Source organism: Sander lucioperca, chromosome 16 (genome assembly GCF_008315115.2).
Source record: "Sander lucioperca isolate FBNREF2018 chromosome 16, SLUC_FBN_1.2, whole genome shotgun sequence".
In the NCBI taxonomy this organism is placed as follows: Eukaryota; Metazoa; Chordata; class Actinopteri; order Perciformes; family Percidae; genus Sander; species Sander lucioperca.
The window spans coordinates 10,516,018-10,527,521 of record NC_050188.1 but is presented as its reverse complement, the minus strand read 5'-3'; the positions used below and the strand labels follow the sequence as shown (position 1 = coordinate 10,527,521).

Below are 11,504 nucleotides of genomic sequence, written 5' to 3'. Positions count from 1 at the left end.
CAACACTTCCAACATGAAAGATCAGTGGTGAGGACCCGCCTACACAAAGCAGAAAACTTTACCAATGAGGAGGATAGAAAAAGGAGGCGTGGCAGGTCTAGGGGGCGTTACCAACCATGCTAAAAGGAGTGGATAAATAGAGTCCTAATCTGACGTGACCAGTACAGATACTGCAAAATCAACAGGGACTGCCAGAAGCCATTGACTGCCAGAAGCCATTGACTGCCAGAAGCATTGAGACTCCCTTACGTGGCTGGACTGTATCTAGTGAGACTCTTCAGGCCACAAGTAGTCAGCATAAGACTGGAGTGGTGTATGACACCATGCAACTACTGTAGGGAACACGCATTGGTGAAATAAACAATTTAATAAAGCCACATCTGAACTTGCAACTTAGAGTATGTCAGTTATTTGTACTGTCTTCCATAGGCTTTGCTTTAATTATTGAAGCCTTTCTTGTAGCCACTTGGCTTGTTGCACTGTGTTCCTAACCTGTAGTTTCTGGTTTTCTGGGGGAACTGTACTGATGTCCGGTTGAATGATCCAGTGTACATTTTCACACGCCAGATCCTGGTACTCACTTAGTACCTCTCAGTTGGTTGCATCTGTCATCTGTGGAGGAAGAGATACACAAGCAGTTGGAGACAGGAGATGAGACAGGCCTTGGGCATGTCTGTGGCTTCCACTCAGTGAGCAGAGAGCAAGACAGGGAAACCCTCTGCACAACGGGAAGCCAGCAGGCGTGAGGAGAGGAGTGAAGAGAGGCAGAGAAATGGCTGCAATCATTTTTTTTTTTTTTTATGTGTTTTGACTGCAGGCATCTATCCCGGCTCCGTCTCTACACTCACAAATAGCCTAGAGACAAAGAGGAAAGAAAAACATATATATATATATATATATATATATATATATATATATATATATATATATATATATATATATATATATATATATATATATACACACACACAGTGGCATGCTCATTAATGTTAGAATAGTCTGCCATTTTATTACTCTTACTCAATAAATTGTTTGTTGATTGAAAAGTTTTTTGGGTTGGTATTAGATAAGGTATAAATGAACCAACTTCACCTTAAGGCTAAAACCGACAAACCTGTCTCACTTAGCGTTTTGTGTTCATAATTCAGAGAGACCGTGTGTGTTGTGTTACTATAGAAACCAAGCACTTTTGTTATCTGCATAACTTTGCTGAATACAACCCAGAACCTTTTCAAATCTGAAACATAGACTGGAGTAAAACAGACAAGCAGACAAGCCTCAGAGGCCAGGCCAGAGTTTTATTTACAGTCTGTATAGGAAAAGATGGAAACTAAAATTAAATGGATGAAAAGGATTTGGATGACTATTTGACCTTTATTTGCAATCAATTTACATGTTCTCGCCAAGGTTTCTGAGTAAATAATCTTACATCCAGCTGTGCAACACAACTATGTCCTTATTTTGAGTGCCAGATCACAAAATGTGTTCATGTCAAATTTGCATCACTTATATCTCGTGACAGGATATGTGACTTTCTTTCTGCTGGATTGTATATTAGCCTTCAACCATTAGATGATCAATTTTGTTTTTTAGTGTGAAGGTTAAGCTTGATCTAAAAGCATGCAACCGATGTGGTTATTGTATGGGTAATTATTTATATGGTACCATCTTTTGAAAAAAATATTCCTCAGTACAGTGTAAGGATCCCATAGTGCTCACCTTACATCCAACTGCAAAATATTCCTCATTTTATTTTTTTAGGCTCCCCCTGACGCTCTGTAACAAGGTAGTAGGAGTCAAAGGTCGAGTGTGTGGGTGGTCAGAACTATATGTATTGATCATATTATAGAATGTTTTGCTAGCTTCATCTCTGTATCTGTAATCTTGGTAAAAAATATGCAACCCCACATGTTCAGCTTTACTTTTTAATCCTCTCTTTTGATGGATCATATAAACTCTTTTAGTGGATGGTTGTAAATTTAGCAACCACGTTATCACCCTTTGGGTAATTCCTTTCGATCAGGTAGCTGATTGCAAAAGTGCTTTAAGTTTTTATAGAGCTGCTGCTGCATCTGGAAACTTCCTTCCTCAAGCCTGTGTGTCATTTTAAGCATATTGGGCTGCAGTCATTGGCCACTAGCTTTAATTACAATATCACAGAAGAAGGGTGTCTTGTTGCCTGACTACTATACAGTACAATAAAAGCCTTGGAAAGCAAAGCTGTTGGCTCATCAGGTTTAAGTGTTTCTTTAGGTGCTGTGAAGTATATAGACTTAACGACTGATGGTTTGCAATAATTTCACGAGGAGTATGAAATGCTGTATGGATTAATTTTATGCCACTACAATTAAACTGTGGCTTTTACAAGTGTCGTTAAGATTATTTCTTTACTTTGTACATAATGGAGAGATATGGCATTATTGTTGCGCTTGCAGTTTTCTTTTTTGAGGTTTAATACAAAAAAAAAAAACTAATTAGCAAATAATAATAATTAGGCAAGTAACAACATATACAAAGAACAGTAATCACACTGGCCACAAGAGCCACATCTGTGTAAGCCTGATACAGAGAGAAAGTACAGTATAATATAGGGTCTTACCAACCTGTCTTCTAGGATCTCAGAGGGTTGGCTTTCACTTTTGGACAATCCCTGCTTGTGAAGGAAATCCACACATCTTGAGGCCTTTGCTCAGCACTAATGCAACCACAGTGATGCTGTTGAAGAAGATTCAGAAGTAAGTCAGTAAGTAGTGAGCCATGCGTATAAAGACAAAAAACTAACTTTCTGCTGTGGGAAAATTTCTGTCAGCCTTTGTACCTACCCTATCTGCACACCTACAATACCATTTAGAAAGAATAATGATGAAATGTGGCTTTACTTTAAGCATCAATGGAGTGGAGTGATGGGGTATTCGCTCACAGTTGTGCGGAATTTGAGTGGGTGTGCTGTTGTTGCTGCTGCTGCTTTATCCACTCTGGGGCTGACTGGTGGCAGAGTGTGATTGAAGTGGAATGACTGATAGTTTGATTTCACAAATATCTGAGGAGCTGAACAACGTATCCAGTGGGCGTCACACACACTGGGATTGGTGTTGTGTGTTCATTTGACAAGACCCCCATGAAAGCATCTGGCTGGGAGCTTTTTCATTACACTGAGTATACTTGATTGCATTTTCTCCAGCACTCTCTGAAGTGTCTAAATGGAGCCTCACAGCCATCACTAGGCACTGCTACAAGTCTCTGTGAAGCCTGTCAATTAGGGCAGGAAAGCCAAGAAAATAACTAAAAACTAAAAATAGCTAAAACAACTCCTTGAGAGAATTGATTACTAAAAATCACCCTTTGTTTAATCCGTAGAACCACAGCACACTGTTTCAAATAGATCATTAGGCTGTCGTATGTCGTTTTTATATAATGTCGTTTTTATATATTTTAAATGTGTAACACCACTTGAGCCACGGTGAAACGTTGTTTCGTGTATATGGTTGAAATGACAATAAAACACTTGAGTTAAGTTGACTGTCTCACTGTCTGTCTGTCTGTAAATGGTAGGCGTGGCTTGGGAGTAGATGCTAAAGCAGCGAAGCAAGTGCATTCTGGGATTTGGTGTCTTTCATCCACATGAGCCAAAAATACATTTTCTGGCTTTTCTCGGCCTAGAAGCCACCAATTTCTAAAAAAATTTCACATTTCTACTACATAAGTGACCCAATTTAAAGATATATTCATCTTTCCAATGGTGAAATATCCCTTTAAACTTTAAAGTGCTCATATTATGCCTTTTGGCTTTTTCCCTTTCCTTTATTGTGTTATATATTTTTTTGTGCATGTAATAGTTTTACAAAGTGAAAACGCCCAAAGTCCACCCCAAAGGGACTTACCATCTCAAACAGAAAACACTGTTCACAAACTGCTCCAAACAGCTCTATTGTAGTCCAGCCTTTACTTCCGTGACGAACGCTCGTCACTTTGTAACACACGTTCTAATGCTCGCCTAGCTGCTAGCGTGGTACGCCCTCATACTCTGCTTCTGACTGGGTAGTAGTCCTTACCTAGCTACTGTGCATGTGCAACTCCCAACAGAGATGGAATAGAAGTGTGATGCCTCACTCTGTAGCTAAAACAGAGAGCTCAACACACAGGGTGAAAAGAGGAGCTGCAGCAATGTGCAGTACAACAAAAATATGGTGTTTGTTGAAAATTAAACCATGTAAACCTATTCTGACATAACCTCTAAATACAATTATGAACCTGAAAATGAGCATAATATGAGCACTTTAAATATCTCTTTGCCCAAGTGTCACATAATCACAAAAGAAACCAGCATCCCTCAGTAGTCTCTGGACTGGACTCAGTCTGTCAACATTTAGACGCAAGTGTCAGAACAGCAAAGAGAGAGACACATAATCACAGTTTAAAGGCTGTGGAGAAATGAAACGTCTAGCTCTATTGATGTGGGTTTGGCCATGTGAGAGGAGTGTAAACACATTAAACTGTCACTCTCTAAGTTACTATACTTAATGGGAAATCAGCTAATCAGATGTAATATGCATCAGAGTGCAAACAGAAAAAAAGAAATTGGAGAAGCCAGTTTTGCTGCACAGTTTGGTTCCCTTAGTTGAAAATAAAGCTGAATGTTGAATTTGAAAGTTATCTAAAATTGACCAAGTTATTTTTCAATCAACTTCCACATGGCTTCACATGTATAAAGCCAGAAGACGAGCCAACACAGTGAATCTACTTACCCAGACAACGTCTGATCTCTCTCTGTACCACTTCACCACCGAGAGGAAGCCCAGCAGTGTGTGTTCACTTTGCTTTAGAGATTTATGTATGAGCACACTGTGTACACTATTGAATAAAAAATGTTGCGCCATAAAAAATGTATGGACAAACATGGAGAATACAAGAGCAATTCCACATTATCATATGGTCATTGGGATAATGTAAAATATATTTTGTATATCTGCAAAAATATGCAGGAAATTATAAGTTAGGTATTATTGTAGTTGCTTTGCATCTCTCTTTCTCTCTCTCTCTCTCTCTCTCTCTCTCTCTCTCTCTCTCTCTCGCTCGCTCCTTCTCTCTCTCTTTCTCTCTCGCTCGCTCCTTCTGTTCGAGGGTTCTGCCTGTTAAAAGGAAGTTTTTCCTCGCCACTGTCGCACCAAATGCTTGCTCTTGGGGGAACTGTTGGGTCTCTGTTAATTATAGAGTGTGGTCTAGACCTACTCTATCTGTAAAATGAACTGGGATTAAATCTGTTTTGATTTGACTCTATAAATTGAAACCATTTTTGAATATGTGGAAAGCATGTGAAACTATTTCATTCATTGATTATTTTAGCAACGAATTGCGGAGATTTATTTACTTTACACAGCAGCTGGATTCTCGCAATATAACTATAATTTTTTGTGATACTGCCATTCTCGCATATTACATGAAAATGTAAGGCTCCAAGTAATGTGCTTGTGTCTGAATTACCAGTTTACCGAACCAACCAGCGTCCGGTGAGGAGCTACAGTCTGATGGCTTGGTTTAGGTGTGTGTGATGGCAGCGACTGTTCGTTCAAAACACCAATGATGTTTGTGATAGACAGATGGTTCATCCAATCAGCTGCCAGGTATTTTGACAATGAAGGCTTCTCAGATGGTTCTGTGTAACAAACCATCTGGTGCGTCAGGTTAGACTATCATAGTGATGGAAAGTAACCTGGGAAAAAAAAATTCCATGATTTGTTGAAGATGGAATAACTAAGCCAATGAGATGCTGCACAGGGTCATAAAAGGGCTTTTGCAATACCAGAGGCAAACATGTTTTTGTACATGCAAACTGATTTCTTTTGTTACCTTTTATCCGCTCCCTCCTGCTCGGCTTTCATTACACTAACTAAAATAAGCCTTAGCTACAGGGATTTCTGGCAAAAATACCTTGGATCAGCTGAATTTAATTAGTGATGTCTTAAATATCCTCTAATCTCCATAAATAAGCACATGTTTTATGGATGCCTTATTCATAATTTATCTTCCCTCCAACTCCAAGGAGGGGAGGGAATACAAGTGCTAAGCAATCCTCGTCAAGAATTAACAATGGGCTCATCTGATCATGTTATTGACCCTACACAAAGCTGATTACTTCCCCCGGACGCTGCCTCATTTCCACTAAGTCGTGTATTGTGTGAAAAACATGAAAACTGAAATGGAGCAGACATGATAGGGTCACAGGATGAAGATGAGACGGGAACAAAAGCAGGTGCTATTAAATTGTCAGCTGTTTTCAGGTACTGTACATCACATCCATTTCAACATGGTGCTTTGCCTTTTGAATTGTGGGAACAAAATACAGCACAGTTATCAATTTTCACTGTTAACATCAAAACTGCCATTAAGATCAGCCACTTGGGATCGGCGCCATTAAAATGAGAGGGCAGAGTGGTTCTGTCGCTACGGCAACATGGCTTTTGTAACTGTCTTGTTTGTGGAACTATTTTTCAATCCGGCAGTGAAGTGGGGCGTAGCGGTTTGTTTGGTGCCTCCCTGTCGAGAGCTTATTACCTGACTGAATGAACAGGCCTTCGCCATGTCAGAGATGTCACAGAGAGCAAGGCCTGCTGGGTCGGGGCATTGTGTCACAGCAATGAACCCATTCAAAAGTTTACTGTGATGGTGGATGAATACCTACTGTATCAGCAAGCCTCTTAGTTATGCAACTACTGATGGGTTGTGATGCTGTTAACAATTTCAAGTGTGAGTAAAAACATCACACAATTTAAATCACGTAGTATAAATAACTGTGTGGTGACCTGTTGCCTTCAGGTGTGTGTTGGAATGTGAATGCTATGGTGTAGATGTTGAGGAGGGGCTACCATAATTGCATGATTGCATGCATGTACGAAGAGATTCAAGATTCAACAGTAAGCTGGTTTTTGAGTTATTATATTATGATTTTGAGGGTAATATTTTCCGTTAAGCAGGCAACTCTGTTTTGATTGATGAACTGTTGACTTTGCATTTTAGTTTTCCTTTCTTTGAGAACAATATCATGTCTTTGCATGCAAAGCATTATGTCTGGCTGTCAGACATTCTGTCTGTCTGAACAATGTACAAGTTCTTTGCTGTACTTTACATACCTTTAACACTTAAACAGACAACAATCTGTCTCTATTTACAGCATATTAACCATGTCTAATCATGCCATTTACGTGTGTGTGTATGATAATGTGTGTATATATTCACCTGAAACCCAAATATATTGGTAAAACTCTCACACTGTTTATTTTATACTATACCTGCACTGCCTACTATGTTAATACTGTTCATATTGTGAATATCTAGTGTATTCATAGCCCTTACTGTTTATTCCACATTCTATTTATTCTACATTTTATTCTGTATATTACTCTGCACTTCTGGTTGGATGCATTTTGTTGTCTCATACCAGTAGTCTCTGCAATGACAATTAGGTTGCATTATTTTAAATGATGAATCAATAAAGCAAATTGATACTAAATATCTTGAACAACTATTTTGAGATAATTAAGCACGTAAGGATAAAAAATGTTCAGTTAACAAAGCCAGTAAAAACTGGCTCACTGGTAAGAAGCAGTAAAAAGCCTGCAAGTTTGACCGGGCTGCAGTCCAACTAGAATGGAGGTTACAGTTCCCGGGTAATGGCAGTGCTTGCTTGTCCTCCTCTCACTGATGTAAGGTTCTGGAAGTCAACAGTCAGATGTTAGATACACTCATGTCTTGGGAGGGCTACAGAGAAATATTATATATATGTTCATTTCAAGACTTGCTACAGTACGTATCTACTCACCTCTCCTCCTCCTGTCCTCTGAACACCCCGCAGACCTCTTTCTCTCTTTATCTGACATGAGATCAGAGGTTCTTTGTCTATGCAGCACATCTTTATCATCAGCTGCTTTTCTTTTTAGTCCTGACCGAGCCCGGCTCTCGGTCTGGGTGCAGCTTGAAGCATGTGCGCTGTGGCGGTGATGCTCAGAGGGGACGTTCTTTCAATCAGGTCGAATGTGGAAAGTGTGTATCCACACTGTATGCAAATGCTGGTCCTGAAAGTGGATGGACCTGCACAGCTTCCTTTGTAATTTGATAAATAGGAGGTTAACTGGATGAATAATATGTGACACAAACAGACATCAAACTGACCCAACCCCATGCCTTCAAATCTCCTTGTTAAACTATCAGTGACTGATGTAGGTTAGCCTACCCGTGACATCCACACTTGACCCTTTTGGACAGATTAGAGGTTTCACTCATAGTCCCATCACCATCATCATCACGCTTTATTTTCATCCCTGACTTGACTGCCGCGGTCTGGGTACTAGTGCAGGGATGAGGCTTGATGCAGTCGGGCTGGCTCAGGCCTCTCCTCTCAGCAGGAGGAGAAGGAAGGTTCTGCTGGACGGGGTTACTGATTTCGGAGGAGGGCTGCTGCAGAGAGCCACTCACAGCTTTCCCACTGTCAGAAGTTGGGGTCTTGTTCTGACAGACGCCCATTATCTCAAAACAGGACTGAACACTGCAAGGCAATAAATGCTTACAACAGCAAACTTCAAGTGTATACACTTTCAACACATTCAGATAAAGTAAGATAGATAAGATAAATCCTCATCTCTAAAAGTGCAAGTGAGACATTAATAGAGAGCAATAATTCGTAATATGTTAAAACGAATGAAATCACAGCATTGACTTACTGGGAGCTGACGGGGTACATGCTGACAATGTGGTGCATGCTGGTAAACTGATGCTCCAGCACCTGACTGGGTGTAATCCGCTTGGCAGCATCGAGTTCAAGCATTCGAAATAGCATGTCCAAAAACATCAGCAGGTCATTGAATTCTGCGACTTTATCTGCAGGTTTCTCAGAGCTGATGACCCGGATCTGGAACATGAATAAACAATAACAACAGAGGTCAGGGGTATCTGCAATCACCTCCAGGAGTGGATAACCCCCCCCAGAGATATACGAGTGTATTCTGTGTATGCTTCAGAAATATGTTCAAGTTCATTTTTTTTTTTAATCAAAAGGAACACCTAGATTCAGGAGGTCATACAGAGAGCTAAACCTGATCCTCCTGGTCTCCTTCACCTTAATTCCTGTCTCTACGTAGTACTCTTCTGGTGTCTATATGTATAATATGTTGTTGTTAGCAATGACATTCTGAGTACAGTACACTTGGACACATTCTAGGTCGTACAGTAGGTCAACCAGATCCGAGCAGTGGTGAAGTGGCAGGTACCTTGAGTGTGTAGAGACTGGTGGTGGATTTGTAGAGTCTCTGGAAAAAACAACCAGTCTTGTATCCAGTGCTTAATTTGTAAAGTGGGAGGTCCCGGAGCGCAGAGGGGGGGTGGATCCGGCGACTCAAAACTGGGGTTGGAGGTAACGGAACCAAAACAAAAATTACACCTGCCTACGTAGCTTCTCTGACTCTGACTAAAAAAGCCTAAACAACGCTGTGTGTACATCAGGGCAATGTTTATTTTTATTTCAGAACGTGCACTGCATCGTTGCAAAATGTAAAAAAAAATTAAAATACACTGCAACGATCGTTTTCAAAAGCAGCAACTATCCATCGGACAATTAAAACATAAAACCCACCGTGGTCTCCACATTCTTGATCGGCAGAAACGATTTTTGCTTGTTTGGGATCCAACTGGCCAGCGTATTTGAAAAAGTTAAGCAAACTTTGTTGTCTTTTTGACATTTTTATCCTCAACCAGCACAAGCGCTTGTGTCACTTGGAGTGCAGCGCCGCGCTGTTGAAGTGCCGATCCCCTCCCTCCGTCCCTCTCCCCCCTCCGTCCCTCTCCCCCCTCTGTCTTACCCTGAAAATTCACCTCAAAACGCATTGAAAATGCAAACACAAGACTTTTGTGGAACTCCAATGGGGAATCAAGACTAACAAGACAGATAACAACATTGAACACTACACAAACAGTAGTTTATTTTTTTCATTTAGGCGACTAATTTTTCATAGTGACACAGGAGGTGCCGGATCCAATAAAAAAGGTTCCGGATCCAACGTCGGAGGTGCCGGAACATGTTCCGGCTCAAATTAAGCCCTGCTTGTATCCCTTGGTGAGCAGGTTGTCTGGTGGCTCACCCTGAGTCTCCACTATGTACCTAATCTGAAGAGACAACACAACGTCAAGTCAAGCAGGCTCATGCAGGTCGAGCACTTTTAGTGAATTTGAATGGATTCACTTCCTTATTCATTTCCATAAATGACTGAGCAATAGTTCCCATTCACCCTAACTTCTACCAACAAGAACAGGGGGCTGGGGGAGGAAAAGAATAACTGTGATAAAAAGAAAATGTGTAAAACAAGTAGGCCTATAGTGCACAATGTCCAGAGGTTGAATAGTAAAGACTAGATCACATATAAATAGAACATATTCATCATATTCAAGTAAGAAACAAAGAGTAAACTTCAAGTAGTCCTTACCATATAATATTCACTACTGCCGGGATAGAGTAGAGTGCCGAGGTACAGCGTAGCGGCCATGCAGCCCAAAGACCATGTCTATAGCCTCTGTGAATGGAAGCCCCAATATAATCTCTGGAGACCTGAGAGAAGACAAACAACCATGATTACACTAGCCATAAAGTACAATTTCCACTATTTCGACAGTAAAATAACTTCTACTATACCCTCCTTTACAGCCACCAATACACCACTAACAGATCAACCATGGTTCCAGTCACTCACCTGAAGGGACAGGTCTGAATGTACGAGCCCCGCATGGCAGCTGACACGTCACCGGCCAGTGTTTTTAAAGCAGAAAGAAATACATCAGAACATACCTGCTGGACAATAGGTCTGATCTCCTTCAGAAGGAGAGGTCGGAAATATCTTTCCTTCATGAAGTCTAAAAGACTTTTGTCCAAGTGCTCAAACCATCAAACTAAGTTGCATTTGTCCGAGTCCAGCGATCTCAGTTTTAACAGGACGGCCACCTGGGAATACATAGAAAATACAGATTTTACATAAGCTTGACCCACAGAAACAAGCCATTACATAATTGTAGGTATTTCTTAAATACAGTTGAGGGAACAGCTGTGCAAAACATTGTCACAAAAATAGTACAAATCAGAATTTGATGAGCATGCCTAATTTCATTTCCTACCTCTTGTTTTGCCTGTGTGACTAAAGGGCCCTGATTCTTCATCATTTTGATGGCTGCTGTCTTCTTGACGGCTATCCTCGTGCACTTTGCAACTGTGCCGAAGGTGCACTGGCCCAGGAAAGACTGCACTTGTTAGTTTGAGCTACCTGGTCATCCTGGGCAGATTTAGTGGAGAACATATTTGAAGCCATCACAAAATGGGACACCTGCAGCCGGGAGCTCAAAGCTGAGTGTGGCAGCTGAAGTATCTTCTCAAAATGTTAAAAAAATAAATGTACTAGGAACAAGTTCAAAGGTTCAATGTTGAGAAAAGTCGTGTCTCTATGTGTCTTTACTCTCAGAAGATATCAAAC

At 40.7% G+C, this 11,504-nt stretch overlaps 1 long non-coding RNA gene across 1 annotated transcript; it reads right to left on the bottom strand.

Moving 5' to 3' along the window:
* Positions 1–10,055: 10,055 nt before the first annotated feature.
* LOC116066888 lies at positions 10,056–11,504 on the bottom strand. The gene is made up of 3 exons (XR_004895449.1): positions 11,152–11,504; positions 10,470–10,981; positions 10,056–10,152 (listed from the first exon to the last, which is right to left on the bottom strand). It is a non-coding gene; the product is annotated as an uncharacterized LOC116066888 (long non-coding RNA).